Below are 16,432 nucleotides of genomic sequence, written 5' to 3'. Positions count from 1 at the left end.
AGGTTTCCAGGAACTAGTAACTCAACCCAAATCCAAAAGAATATGAGTACCAACCAGAAAACAAAAGGAAGGAACCCACAACACCATGGCTATCCAGGAAATGGCAAGGATAGGAAAATCCACCATCAATCTAGGAAATCCTTCATGCCAATGACAAATCATAACCAAGAGACCAGATGCATGTGCCATGCATGCCAAAACTAGTAAGAAAATCATACATGCAACTCAGTACCTGCAAGAAAAACCCAATGTAGTTGTTGATCCCAATGTCCTCTTGTGCTTTCCGAATCTTCATTCGCCTTCTTGCTCTAAATACCAAGTATGCCACACTCCTCCAAGAGTGCTCCAAGAAAAATCTAGGTGTACAAGAGTATGATAGAGAGAGAGAAAATAGAATTATAGCTCCAAAACTAAACTAACAAAAGGTACCAATTGATCCTCAAAAACCTTTTTATTAATGAGGCCTCTGTTTTCTTAATTTTCTATTATTTTCCTTAATTTTCCTCCTCACATACAACCTGCGACCTTTCACCTCCCTTTTCTCCTGTTTTCCATTATTTTCATAAATAAATGCAAAAAATGCCACTTTTCCTTTCCAAAGCCTTTGTCATTACCTTTGCTAATTTCCATAGCCATTTACATACCACAAGTGATCTCCATCACTATGTTTTTTCCCAACATTCATCTTGGAATATGTGTCCCATGACCTTGGTTATTATTTTGCATTTATTAACTTTATTACATGGATTTTTGACCAGGACTATTAAAGAACCCTCCCCATTGGGGGAACATCATCCTTGGTGTTAACTAACACCTACAACCAACAAGACTATTAAAAACAAAAACATAATACCCATGTAGCTTTATAACTTAGCTCATTGCGGTATTTACAATGATCATCCTGCTGAGAAGAAAACCAACATGAGAAACATAAAAACATGATAATCATAATGACGTGACACCCATACCTCTTATTGGAGCTTTATAACACAACTCATGGCGGTATTTACATCCATATACACATACACATGTAGCAAAACATCACACCAAACATATTCCAAAAAAATCACTCAACCATCGAATAAAGAAGGATACATAGTCTGCATCTGATCAACCATCTCATATGTAGCTTCATTGGGCCCAAAGTGCTTCCATTACACTTTAACCTACTCTATTGCTCGATTGAGGAGCATGATCACTTTTCTTTCCAAAATGCATTGAGGTTTCAAATGGAATTCTCCTTCTAGCTCCACCTGCAATACAGACCAATCAATCACATGATCAACATATTTAACATACTCCTTAAGCAATGACACATGGAAAAAATCATGGACTTTTACTGTCGGAGGCAGTGCAATTCTATAGGCTACTGGCCCAATCCTTTCAAGAATCGTGAAAGGTTCACAAAACCGAGGTGCCAACTTGGCACACAATCCAATCCTAAAGGAGATCTTCTTGGGATTGATGTGAAAGTACACCAATTCCCCAAATTGAAACTCCTTAAACACCCTATGCTGACCTGCATTTCCTATTCCATCTCTACCAACATGTTTGGCCCTATCAGCACCTTATTCACTAGATCACTCCAACTGATGGGAGTATTATAACTTCACCCATACAGTGCCTCAAATGGACTCATCCTTAAAGACTCTTGATACCCATTGTTGTAAGCGAACTCAACTAGTGGAAGATACTCTTCCCACCTCCTCTGTTGATGCATCACATACATCCTCAACATGTCCTCCAATATCCTATTGACCCTCTCTATCTATCCATTTTTCTATGGATGATAAGATGTACCGAAGGCCAAATTTGTACCCAAACTTGCAAATAATTCTTTCCAAAATCTAGAAGTGAACTTGGCATCCCTGTCTAACAAAATCTTCTTCAGAACACCATGAAGTCTCACTACATCTATGATGAAGACCTATGCTACATCATTATCTGAGCATGTAGACTTCACTGGAATGAAGTGTGCTACCTTTGTCAACCTTCCCACCACAACCATGATGGAATCATGTTGTCTAGATGTCCTCAGAAAACTTGTGATAAAATCCATGGAAATGACCTCCTATTTCCACTCTGGAATTGGAATAGGCTGAAGTAATCCACCAGGATGCTTACACTCTACTTTCACCTATTGACTCTCCAAGCATCTAGCCACAAACTTTTCCACTTCCCTCTTTAGATTCGGCCAATAATAAAACTTCTTCATTGTTGTCAATGTATTCTGATATCTTTGGTGACCTGAATACAGTTTCGCATGAAACTCTCTCAATATAGTCTTCTTGAGCTCATTACTGTCTGACACATATATCATGTCTCTAAATCTGACAAAACCATATGTCGTGAGATGATAGTCCACATCCTAATCACCTGTACCCTGTTGTAACTTGTGCATAAACTCCATGTACCTATCATCCTGTTGACTTGCCTGCAAGATCCAATCCTGTAAATCTTTCCCATAAGAGCTCATAGTTGTTATATGATTCACTTTTATCCCCCTACTAAGAGCATCTGAAGCCATGTTCTCTCTACCTCTAATGTACCTGATCTCAAATTCGAACTCATTGATCATGTCCAACCATCTATCTTTTTTAGCATTGATCTAGATCTTTTAACTTCAAGGACACATTCAGAATTTCATATAAAAGAGCACATTAACCAAGTAACTTAACACATGAAAAATAAGTAGAAATCAGAAAGCAAACATGAGATCAAATGCACACAAATGATTTGATTACACATTTCACCCAATGTGGGCTACGTCTCTAGTCCCTGTTCAAAGTGGGGAAGCCTTCCTTCGTTAAGTGGCATCAAAGAAATAAGTTACAAGGAACTTTACAAAAATGACCCTTATATATCCAATTTGGATGATAGCCTAAAAATGGAGAACTTGGTTAGAGAAATGGACTATGTGGTTGGATTCCTAGTGCAAAAATGTGCAAAATCGACTATAAACTTTTCAATTTTTGACACTCACACCTCTGGTCCTCTAAAGTAACCTTTTAAGCATCTTAATGATTCCCTCGCTCATGGTTGCACACCCCTGGGCCGCTCAGGGTTCTACACCCATCCTTCGTTGCTTCTCCATCGGTCTCCCCATTCGAATGGAATATGAGTGGTTTAAATACTGTAAGGCGAACATAGTTAACAAGGTAATGAGCCATCGCTCATTCATAACCATCGATGGATTATGTGGGGGTGGGTTGGATTCAAAACCCGTCCACCCCAATTTTATACAACATAAAAGGTTACATGTAATTTTAACTCGGCGGTTATAACATAATGCAGTCACCGTTTGGTTTCAAATTTGATTTGGTCATGGGGTTGGGCGGGTCTGCTGAGGTTAGCCCACCCACCCCATTTAAATATATATGATATATTGTCATTGGTAATGGCTATTGGGGGCTGGCAACCTACCCCCCCAATATCTATATCTATATATATATATATATATATATATATATATATATATATATAGGAATAATAGTTGAAATTTTTTTCACTGGAAAATAAGGGATATTAGACAAATTAAAGAGGCTAAAACTTCACTCATTCCAGCGGCTGGATTCTGTGGGTCGTGACTCTACCAAAGTGTTTCCTCATTAGTGACTGCCACTTGGCCTAGTTTGACCAGAACTTTGACCATGTATAAATTGAACATACTAACTCGGGTTTGAGTGTCGTTCACATCGTTGGAATTAGGGCGACGAGCACTACGATCTAGTCCTAGTTTCACTTCCATCTAATGACTTTGATTTTTGAGTTATTTTCAAGGCCACTTCTATTCCTGGATCCACCCAAATCATTCTTCCCCACTGAGAATCTTTTGGTCCTCCAAAATCATGCACACATCTTGCACATTGCTTGTCCTTATCAAGCCACACTTTCAACATTTGCATTCTATGCAAATATGGTACATTCTTTGCAACAACATACAAATCCACACATGACTCAAACAACCCCATAATTTCCAAGATATTATAACACACACTCTTTGGTCAAGTTTACATCATAATACAAACCAATACCCCAACTATTAAAAAAAGGCCAAAAACATCATCGTTTCCTTAATAAGTGATGGAAAACACATCATCACTTTTACAATTATTCGCAACACATGATTTAGAAGATGCGGCCATGACAAGCTACTATTTTTAGTAAAGTCATCTCTTATTCAATAAAGTGGACCACCATGGTAGATTCATTTGTTGAACATCTTCGCCAGCTGGCTTCTTTAACAATGATTTCTAGGCATAGAGTATCTAACAGGTGTCTCTTTGGTGTCCAACCTCGTTGCAGTGACTACAATAATTTTTTCTCCTCCAAACTTTCTGGATTGTCTTGGAACACTTATTCCTGGCGCGCCTTTGATGAGTGTGTGTGGAACCCTCACTATCACTAGAATGTGATGAAGTGCTCTCATCATCTATTGATGGTTGTCATTTGCTGTCTTGGAGCATTCCCCAACCTCTTTTCTGACATATCCAAGTCATGTATAATTAGGAAATTTCTTTTAAAAGAAAAAAAATTGTGGAATAACATGTTGAGATTTTTTATTAAACCCAACATTTCAGACTTCTATGTGAGTCCATATTCAAGGTAATGCCCAAATTCTTGAGAATATTGGTGTGGATTAGGGTAAGGAAATTACAAGGATATATATAATGATAGATGTGGGGGAATGTTTTGGATTCGGTTGACAGAATTTTAATTATGATTCTTAATATAATTTATTAGGGTTATTAAAGAGATAAGTTTAATTAATGAGGTGATAATTATTTTATGTTAATTTGATATGTAAATAATATTTCTTTTTAATTGATTATTTATTAATTCTATGATTCCTTATCATCATAACATTATATATAATTAATTATGATATGGGTTGTTGTCAATAATAATAACTTATATCATAACTACTATGTTTTATCAAAAATTTTCATCAAAACTATTTTATTATAACTTTTTTTATTTAATTTTTATTAATAATGTAAAACCATTATGAGCTAAAATAATTAATCTAAGTTAATATGATCATAAATTATAAGTTAATGTTTAAATTATTTGATTTATTGTTATGAGTGGTATGATTTATTAAGGGTTTCCAGGTATTACTAATGATAAGGCCTTCATCACGGTTCATATTATTCTTTCTCTTTTCAATTTCTATGGCCTCTTTAATTTTTCGTTTTAGGTAATGCTCTTCCTTCATGACAAGTTTAGCTTCTTCCATACATATGTAGTGTGAGGAGGAGAAAGCATGTTCTGTAAGAGTGGATTTTAATGTTCTGTTCCTAGATACGTCAACAACATGCTCCTTAGGCCTAATGTTTAATGATCTTCCGATTTCACCTATGTATTTTTTTCCACATGAGCAAGGGACTATGTAAACCCCTTTTTGTATTCTAGGGTTTATAAGGTCATTTGCGGAGTCTACGATTTTCCTAATAGTGTTAGGGGGAGTGAATGCAATGTTGATGTTGTGCTTGTTTAGGATTCTTGAAATTTTATCAATTGTTCCTTTTATGTAAGGTAAAGAGATTTTAGGAATGTCAAAGGTTTTCTTTACATTATTTTTCTTTAGGGTTTGATGGCTGGTTTTGTTAATGATGTTTTTATTATATCCATTATGTTCAAAGACTTGTCAGAGGTGTTTTAGTTCATGTTTTAGGTGCTCAGGGTCAGAAATTCTAGAGGCTCTTATAGTTAGGGTTTTAATAATTCCATATTTTTTCTTGGGATGGTGATGAGAAATTCCTCCACTTTGATGGGATTCATAATGCCTTGGCCATTAATGTCGAGGCCCTTTCCTTGATAACCCATTTTCTTCAAAAATTTTGATCCAATTCCTATAGTATGTTTCTCAAAAGCAATGAAATCATCATCATAAAAAGTACATGAAATTGAAGAATGACTTTTTACCTCAGGCTTGTTATGCTGCAAATTTTCCAAGGCCTCCTCCTTGCCTTGTAGCTGATGTTGAAACCTTTGTTTCTCCTTCTCTTATTATTGTAGGATTCTCCTTAGTTCATCATTATACACCTAAATTCTCTAGTTGATTTCTTTGAGTTCTTGGAGTCATGTTGCATTTGGTGCCCTTTTCATTTTTGGCACAAAATCTGCTGAAATCTTTGTCTCATCACCTAAATGAGAACCCAAGTCTATGGGTCCATCCATTGTAATATTAAGAGCTGCAATCTTCATTTCATCACCTGATTCTGATCCTAGGTCAATTGGTCCACCTCTTGTAAATCTCACAGTTGTGATCTTCTCGTCATCCTCTGATTTAGATTCTTGGCCTTGTTGCATGGTTGCAACTATTTTATGCTTCTCCTTTCTGTCGTTCCTCTTAGGTCTCAATTATGGATGCAGTTTCTAATAATTTTCCTCATCATTCGCTTCTTTCTCACAATGAGTATAAGAGGGCCTTGCTTCTCTTATCTTGGCTGCTGTTGCCCTCTTCGAGCAGTCATCTTGCTCATGCTTTTCCCTGCTTTCAAGATGTACAACCTTCACACTAGCTTCATCAAGAGACGTAGGTTCAGATAATAACAATGAATGAAAAAAATAACTATGTAAAGATCCAATATATTTCATCAACGTCTCAGAAGTGTCTAGTGGAACATTCAATGCTAATGCTTGTTTTCTAAACTCCTCTGTAAAATTCTGAACAATTGGACCTTTCCTTTGTTTCAAATGTTGCCATTCCATCATGGCCTTCTTCTATAACCAAATGGATAAAATTGTCTTCTTAAAGTAGAAATGAACTCAGAACAAGATGAAAAAAGTTCATGACTACTCTTACCACCTTTCTGCAGTTTGCCTTCCTACCAGATGAGAGCGGTGCCACTCAATCGAAGGGATGCTAGTTGGATCTTGGCTTCATCCTCTTTGATTTGTTGTATGCAACAATACACTTCAACTTGTCTTATCCAGTTATCTAGCTTTTCTGCATTATATTCTCCACTAAATACAGGTAAATCAAATTTGACATCCAACTTTAAAAATGGATTTTTAGATGCATTCCTTTGATTCCAGTTAGAATGATGAGAAGAGGAAGAAGAAGAACTTTCACTGGAGTACGGAGAGGGAGGAGGCTCTTCGTATCCACCTTCATTATTTACCGAGGCATGATCATTTGGTTCCTTTTTCTCAAGCTTGATTATCTTCTCATATTCTACAAACAACTTGTCAACTTTCCCTACCATGGTGAAGATGATTTTGCGATAATTTCGCTCTTCCTCCAATCGAGCTTCCTCATATGCTATGTTTTGTCTTCATTATGCACGCCCTACTTTAGGATCAAAGGATTTAAGTTTTCCTTCACCTCTTTGGAGCTTGTTCCTGGTTAGCATTCACTCATGCAACTCGCATCAAGAAGACCTGCTCTGATACCAAACTTGATCTAGATCTTTTAACTTTAAGGATGCATTGAAAATTGCATATAAAAGAGCACATTAACCAAGTAACTTAACACATGGAAAATAAGCGGAAATCATAAAGAAACCATGAGATCAAAGACACACAAATGATTTGATTACAGATTTCACCCAATGTCAACTACATCTCTGAGCCCTATTCAAAGTTGGGAGGCCTTCTTTTATTAAGTGGTATCAAAGAAATCAGTTACAAGCAGCATTACAAAAATGACCCTTATACCTCCAATTCAGATGATGGCCTAAAAATGGAGAGTTCAACTGGAGAAAGGGACTGAACGGTTGGATTCATAGCGTGAAAATGTGAAATATTGGCTATAAACTTGTCAAATTATGACACTAGCACCTATGGCCCTCTAAAGGAATCTTTTCAGCGTCTCAATGATTCCCTTTCTCATGGTTCCATGCCCTTGGGCCGCTTAAGGTTCTACGCCCGTCCTTCGTCGCTCCTCCACCGGTGTCCTCATTTGAATGACATACGAGTGGTTTAAATACTATAAGGTGGGCAGATTTAACAAGGCAACGAGCCATGACTCGTTTGTAACCACCAACACATTGTGTGGGGGCGAGTTGGGTTAAAAACCCACCCACCCCAATTTTATACAACGTAAAAGATTACATGTAATTTAACTTGGTGGTTATAACATAATACAGTCACCGTTTGGTTTCAAATGTGATTCAGTTGTGGGGGTTTGGCGGGTCCGCCACGGGCGGCCTACTCACCCCATTAAAATATATATGATCGCGGGGTTGGCAATTTGCCCCCCAAAATATATATATCTATATTTATATGTATATGTATATCTATATATATATATATATATATATATATATATATATATATATATATAAACAACAGTTGAAAAAATTGTACTAGAAAATAAGGGATATTAGACAAATTAAAGAGGTGGCAAATTTTCTTGTTCCGGTGGCCAAATTCTGTGCGCCAAGACTCTGCCAAATTGTTGCCTCGTTAGTGACTGCCACTTGGCCCAGTTTGACTAGAATTTTGACCAGCTATAACTTGAGCATACAAACTCATATTTGAGTGTCGTTCACACTGTTGGAATCTTAGTGATGAGAACCATGATTTGGTCCCGGTTTTTGCTTCCATATGATGAATTTTATTTTTGAGCTATTTTCAAGGCCACTTCTATTCGTAGATCCATTCGGATCAGGCATTCAGATTTAGTTGGTCAAATAGATACCTTAATCCAATATGAGCACTCATTAGTACAAACTACCTACCAAGAACATAGTGTGTCCACACCTTCAAGGCATGGATGATTACTGCCAAGTCAAGATCATGTGTCGGGTAATTCTACTCATGCTCATTCAATTTCCTTGATTCATAACATACCACATGCCCTTCCTGCATAAGGAATCCACCAAGTCCTCTCTTGCAAGAAGTTGTGCATACCAAAAAATCTTTGTCCGGATCTGCAATCTTTAGAACTGGAGCATTTGTCAACAACTGCTTCAACTGCTCAAAACTGGCTACACATTCCTCTGTCCATTATAACTTATTTCCTTTATTTTGTAACGATGTAATAACATAATCAATTTGTGAAAAGTTCCTGATGAACCTCCTATAATACCCTGCTAACCCCATGAATGATCTTACCTCATCCACATTCCAAGGAGCTTCCCACTCCATGGTATCCCTTATCTTTTCTAAGTCCACTACTATGCCTTCCTTCGAAACCACATGCTCCAGGTAGTGTACCTCTGTCTGAAAGAAATTGTATTTGCTAAGCTTGGCATACAAATAATTCTCTCTTAGAAATATCAATATTGTTACTAAGTGTTCGACATGCTCTTCCTCACTTTTAGAATATGCCAATATATCATCAATGAATACAATAACAAACTTGTCCAAATAAGGACGCAACACACTATTCATCAAGCACATAAAAGTAGTTGAAGAATTAGTCAAAATAAATAGAACTACAACAAACTTATAATTCCCATACCTAGTATGGAAAGTAGTCTTGTAGGTGTCTTCTTCCTTAATGCACACCTGATGATATCTTGATCTCAGATCAATCTTCAAGAAAATTGTTGCTCTCTTCAACTAATCAAACAAGTCATCAATTCTCGAAAATGAATACCTGTTCTTGATGGTCACCTTGTTCAAATTCCTATAATCAATGCATAACCTGAGAGTACCATCCTTCTTCACAAAGAACACTAGTGCACCCCAAGGCGTTATACTTGGCCTAATATATGCCTTGTCAAGCATATCCTTCAGCTACAAATTCAAATCCACCAACTCTGATGTGCTCATCCTATAAGGTGCCTTTGATGCTGGTGCCGCCCTTGGTACCAACTAAATAGAAAAATCCACTTCCCCGTGAGGTGGAAACTCTGAAATCTCTTTCGGAAACACATCCTAAAACTACTCTAGAACTGGGTACCTTCTCAATATCTATGCATCCTTAACTTCCTTACCTTTGTCACTAGAAATCTGCACTGCATATTACACACACCCTTTTCTGCAACTACGCTTCGCCTACATAGTTGTCACCATTCTAACTGATGTTGCCTTCTTCTTACTCTGCATGACTCTTTGTTCTCCATTGTCATCCAAGCACTCAATGTACTTGTCATAACAATCCACTTTTGTTATATGAAGATACAACCAGTCCATACCCAAAGAATACTATATCATCATAATGGAAATACATTCAAATGTGTTGATGTAGGCATACCATTCAACTCAAATGCACAAGCTCTTACCCAATGATGAAATTTTTTCTTTGTACCAGTATCCAATTGCACTAACCAAGAATATACACACACTTTGTTATTTAAACAACACATATCTAGAAGGTCAGGATTAACATAACTATAATTAGAACCACGGTCAATAAAAATAGAAACAACTTGATCACAAAGCTTACTGTCCATCTTGATAATAGATGCCTGGTGATCCTCCTACCTATTATCAACACTACATAGATACTAGGAATATTCTATCCAACATCCCCCACTTTTGGTGCCTCCTAAGCACTATAGATTTGTGGTCTACCGCCATGATGATGTGGACAATCTCTCCTGCGATGCTCTCCTCCACAAGTCCAACACTGCAAAGGCTTCCAACCTACACCCTTGTTCTGTTCCTCAAACTGAAATCCATGTCCTTTATCAGATACATTGAACTTCTTAGGTGGTGCAACATTCTCTTTGTTACCTATATCCTAAGTTCTTGTTCGCTTCTTCTTCCATTTTCATTTATTTTTTTCATTGCCTTTCCAGCTTGACTTAGTCTCAGATCTACACTTTGATTGCTCATAATAATGATTTAGCTTCCGAATGGCCTCCTCCAATGATATAGGCTCATCAACCTCAATTATGTCCTTGAATGCTATTGATGACCCACTGATGAATCTATGAATCTCGGCCTTATCCTCCTTGAGGTAAGGAACATATCTCAATAACTCCAAAAATCTTCTAGTGTACTCCTCATTGGTGATAGATCCCATCTTAAGCTCATAGAATTATTTTTCCATGTCATCATAGTATCTCTCCAATAGATACTTCTTCCATAATAGTCTCTCAAACTCACTCCAAGTCAACTCATCTTCATGGATATCCCTAACATTCTTTACATCTTCGCACCAGATGTTTTCTTTACCTTTAAGACCAACCGTGGCTATTATGGCCTTCATGTTCTCTGAGTAATCATGCAACCTGAATAACTTGTTCATCCGAAGCAACCATGCTTCAGAATCTTGTGAATTCTTCATTTATCCTTCAAATGTAGGTGGCTTTTATTTGTTGAACTCATCCAACAAATATCCCCTGGCACTCCTCCTGTACGAATGATAACGATGATGGCCATGATACCTGCCTGAACTAGAACTAGAGTAAATCCCATGTCCATTGCCTCGTCTATCAGGTGTATCCAATAATCTGCCTCCTTGACTGTGTCCTCTCTATCAAACCTATGCCTGCCATGTGACTTGCTACCATGTGCTCCATTAATCTTATCCTCCCGTCCATGATTGATTCTAAGTGGTCCTTGTCTCTACAAGTCTAACAAGATATAAAGGATAACCATATTGACTTTTGCTTGTTTTAATTGTGCCCTAACAAGTCTCTCTTGTGATTGAATGATTTAGTCATTATCTTCTTTGCTACTCTTTATTTATGCCTTCAAACTTCTCAAAGTATATTCCATGTGAGGGGAGTACTCATCACCACACTGCTCATCTGATCTATAGGGAGAATCTCGTGAACTGTAGTCTACCATATTTGTAGTCATATTTGTTCTTCTCTTCCTGCAAGGTATATAATGTCAGCTAAACCAAATCATAAACAAACCAACATACATCAGTTTAGTTCAGGGGAGGATATCTCATCTGCAAGTTCAACCAGATTAGCGTAATACATATATAAACATAATCATATCATCATTTCAACATATTTTTAAGCCATCAATGCATGACCATACCAACCAAATACCATGACCTCATGCACGACAACTATCATCATGTCAATGTATTCATAACAACATAAAAAAAATGATAGGCATGACCAATGCACGACCAAAATGCACTCGTGACGACCACGTCCAACAAGAACACCATCAAATTTAACATGGTGAAACCATTGGAACTATGACCAACGCCATTCATATGCAACAAGAACATAGACCAAAATCATAAGGAACACATACGTAATCAACCTATCTGTATGACCAACACACACCGCCCATCTAGTCCAAGGGGTGAACCATGCTCTGATACCATTTTGTAACACCCTCCTCCCACATTTACCCAAGTCAATCATTCCAGCAGGGTAAACATGTGATGATATGCCACTATGATGTGATTCAAATCCTCATGTATATTTAAGGAAGTGGAACCGATGGAACTAAACCAAAGTGACATTCCACACATGCTACAAAACTTCCAACAGTGAACCAACCCTTCCACGTGCTTAACCCCTAAGAAAACTTTCCTTTTCATTGACTTAACACCCTAATTGCTCCCATGGCAAGGAAATAGTGTGACTAAGACCCTTTAGTAGCTCCCACAACAAAGCCTCCCAACGACTATAGACTTGTTCAGGTAGTCCTGTGCCAGCGACCCCAGATTCTGTGCCACTTTTTTAGGGCCAGGACTCAAGCCACTACCCAGAACTCCATGAGACTTACAAAACTTATAAATAACATTGAAACAAAGTTACTAATGAAAACATTTGATTAATGACTTGAATGGACCCCAACTAGCGATGAAAGGAATTTCGTCAACCATGTCACAAATATGCATTCTACAGGTCATAACAACAGATCGAAGCATAGGGGTCTCATACTTATCTGAGAATTCTTAAGAAGCATTGATGCCTTATCAAAATAGTTGCATTATCAACTATTAGGTCATATTTTTTCTCATTCATTCTCTAATTGAAACATGATGAGAGCCATACGTCAAGTCTGTCATAAAACATATTCATAACCAACATATAACCAACAGAAATAACAAGGATATAACAGCCTTATAATCCACATAAATATAGTACATTTATGCATCAAATAAAAGAGACAAAGAGCTCTTATTGACATATGAAAAATGAAACCACGTCAGGGACTTCTGTGTACCACCCGACCATAGACTAGGTTGAAGAAAATATCTCTTTCATTGAATCACCCCTGTCCCATATTCCATGTGTAACACCCTCCTCCAACATCTACCCAAGTAACCTACCAAATGGGGTAAACATGTGACGAGAGGCTACTATGATGGGATTGAACCTCCTAGGTGACCTTAAGGAAGTGGAATCGACGGAAACACACCATACAAAGCTTCCACATCAGCATAAAAACTCCGAAGCGCCATCCCAACCACTCAAGTAGCCAGCCCCTGAGACCAACTAAATTTTTAGACCATTAAACCCACAAAATATCCCTTGATATGGGAATTCATGCATCTAGGAGGCTTTAGACGCTCCCACAACATGGTTATGCATGTGTCCAGGGACTTTTCTACCCAGTGTTGTGCATAAGTCTTCAGGATTTGAGCCACTTTTTCAAGCCTAGAGACGAGGTCACTGCCCTGTAAAGTCCAAAAGATTGTCCTACCATGACACCCTTTTTGCCTAATATTTCTCTCTTTTACTATATATCTACCACCTAAATAAGGCCATATCCACTAGGTTTTGATGAAGCTATGCAATAATATGTCTTCTTATTCATGTTTGAATTTATACCCTATAGTTTTGTTAAAGAATGCAATTAGCTACCGAATCAGTATGTTTCTGCAGCTAATCCAGATTTCTGTAGTTGCCTCCATTGTTTGCTAGGTTCAGAAGCTCCAGGTCAATAGCACAGGATGTGGATGGATAGGGAATGGTTTCCTCGTGGATTCCTTCTTATCCCCTTGAAACTGTTCATTAAGATAAGCGCATGAGATCAAGGTCAAACTCCAAGTCAACTGCAGGATTAGCCGAAACGAAATCTGAGTTCAATCGAAATATTATCAATTTTCTTTCGGAATATCAAATTGAAGATTTAGCGATATATTTTATCTAAGATAAAGATATTAGGCTTAAATTACTCATGTTGTTATGCTAGAGACCTGTTATAAAACTTATGGCCGCACTGTGATTTGATTGCGTGCTTGGATGATGTAATTTTGAAACAGAGTGTGTGAATTTTGTTTGCCAGTGATAGAATTGGGTTTGTGTGTATGCGTTGCGTTGATTGAAGATTTTGAAATGATCCGTGGAGGGCCCTTATGAACAGTGACAAGTCTTAACCAATTGCAATTCAATTTCTTTTCATTCCTTGAATACTCTGTTTTGTGTGAAAATGCAGCATAATGAATTCGTTAATGAATCGTTATTTGCATAAGTACTTTCATCTGCTTCATACCTAGCTTAGTCTGTCATTTGAATTGCTTTATACCTGGTATTGCATGGTTACGTTATTTGCTTATTATCTAGCATAGTTCAAGTGTGTTTATTTCATAGTATAGATGTTGTTTGAAATATCTTGTTTGAATGAAAATTGAATAAGTAAAAGTGTGAGAGTTTTCTCCTAAACAATTGAGTTTAGACAATATTTCTTCACAATTGATAGAATATATTTCTTTTTGCACTTAGTGAATTAGAAGCTGCAGCGTAAAGAGTCAAGACCAAAAATCTCAAAACAATCTAATACAAGTAGGATCACTCTCATATCATCCATGAACTAATTATATAGAGATTAAACTTCCAAGAAATTAGCTAATAACTCCAAGGATTGTAACTCTAACATAATTAATGAACACCACCTCCATATTAAGTTTAGATCCTAACAATTACATAACGACATATCGAATAACTTCTAGCAGATATTGTGCACCTGTACCTCAACAGTCTACGCACCCTAGTTGACAATTTATGATTGACAATTCAAAGACATTGAATTGGCCAAACATTTTGGCACCATTGTTGGGGAAGTACGAATAGAAGTAAAAAAATAAAAAATAAAAATCGAAACATGATATGCATAGGGATAGAGACTCAAGAGGTAGATTTGTAGGGAGAGGAATAAGTTTAATTCCCACAAATCCACTCACTTCACCTAGACTTTGAGAATCCAAACCACCTACTCAAACCCGAATTCCTCTTAGAGGTCGACAAAGGCTTCCTGGAATCAAGATCAGAAATCCAATCCAGAACTTTACCCACTTCTTCTACTGAAGCTGTAATTGAAGAAAATACTACATCCCCAACTATAGGAGTAATCTTTCTATCCTCCATTGGTGTGCAAATTTTGGGAGAAAAATTAGAATTTCCTAGTGAATAAGAGGAATTGGAAACCTATTCTGAGCAACTATTGATAGAGGAACTAGAGAAATTAGAAGAACACTATATTAGTTCCAAAGAATCTATCATGGTTGAAGAAAGGGAGGGAGAAGTACACAATGTCCATGGCAAATAAGATAGGATTGGAGGAAGAGGAAGAGGAAGAGGTAGAGGTAGAGGAGGGGGTAGAGGTAGAGGAAATCAAGATCCTTCGGGATTTCCTATTCTTGATGAAGATACATCCCTCACAATGAAAAATTTGTCACCCTCAATTCTTCCTAATTTCCATGGGAAAAGAAACGAAGATCGAGAGACATTTCTCTTTGAATTTGAAGTATTATGCAGATCATATGACTATCTGCATTATGTTGAAAAGTTAAAATTGTTCCCTGCCACATTAAAAGACTCAGCATTAAAATGGTTCGTGAGTCTAGGAGTGCATTCTATAACAACATGGGGACAAATGAAATAGGCTTTCTTAGGCAAATATAGAGATTATTGTATGCCTAGTAACCTTAAAGATGAAGTCTTCAAAATGACACAAAAAGAAGATGAAAATCTTGAAGACTTGGTAGAGAGGTTTGTTAATAATGTTAAAATAGCAAAAATGGATAATTTGGATGAAGAAACTTTAAAATCTCTCTTGATTAGAAATATTAAAGATGAATGGATCGACCTCCTTAACCTAACTGGGAAAGGATATATTTCCAAACTACCATTTGCAGATATTTGTGATTTATGTGTACATATCTCAAGGGGTAAAGCACGAGTTGGAAGGAGTCCTAGAGACCCTCTCTTGTCAAGAATTAACAAATCTGTAGTTGGGACAGTCAGCAGGGCAGAAATAGGAAATTTGCTTGACACCTTCAAAACAGATATCTTAGGGAGCCTAAGTGAGCAAATAGACACCCTTAAAATACAAAACAAGAAAATTTCTAAAAATGTTGCATTATCTATCTTCAGTCCCAAATGTTGGAAGAAACATTCTTTAAGAGAGTGTCCCTTAGACTCAAAATCCATAGAAACCTGTGTCATATGTGCAAATAATCATGATACGAAGGAATGTTCATCGTTACTAGGTCTTAAGGCTGTATTCAATGTTGAAGGAATCTTTGAATTAGTAGACCCTCTCTACTTTATAGCCAAAAGACCATGGAAAAACCGCCAACCAAATCAATTACAAGGATTAAGACCAC

The sequence above is a fragment of the Pinus tabuliformis genome, chromosome Q (assembly GCF_031772625.1).
Source record: "Pinus tabuliformis cultivar Carrire ecotype Pingquan chromosome Q, CPIR1, whole genome shotgun sequence".
NCBI classification, from domain to species: domain Eukaryota; kingdom Viridiplantae; phylum Streptophyta; class Pinopsida; order Pinales; family Pinaceae; genus Pinus; species Pinus tabuliformis.
Note: the sequence above shows the minus strand (reverse complement) of the source record.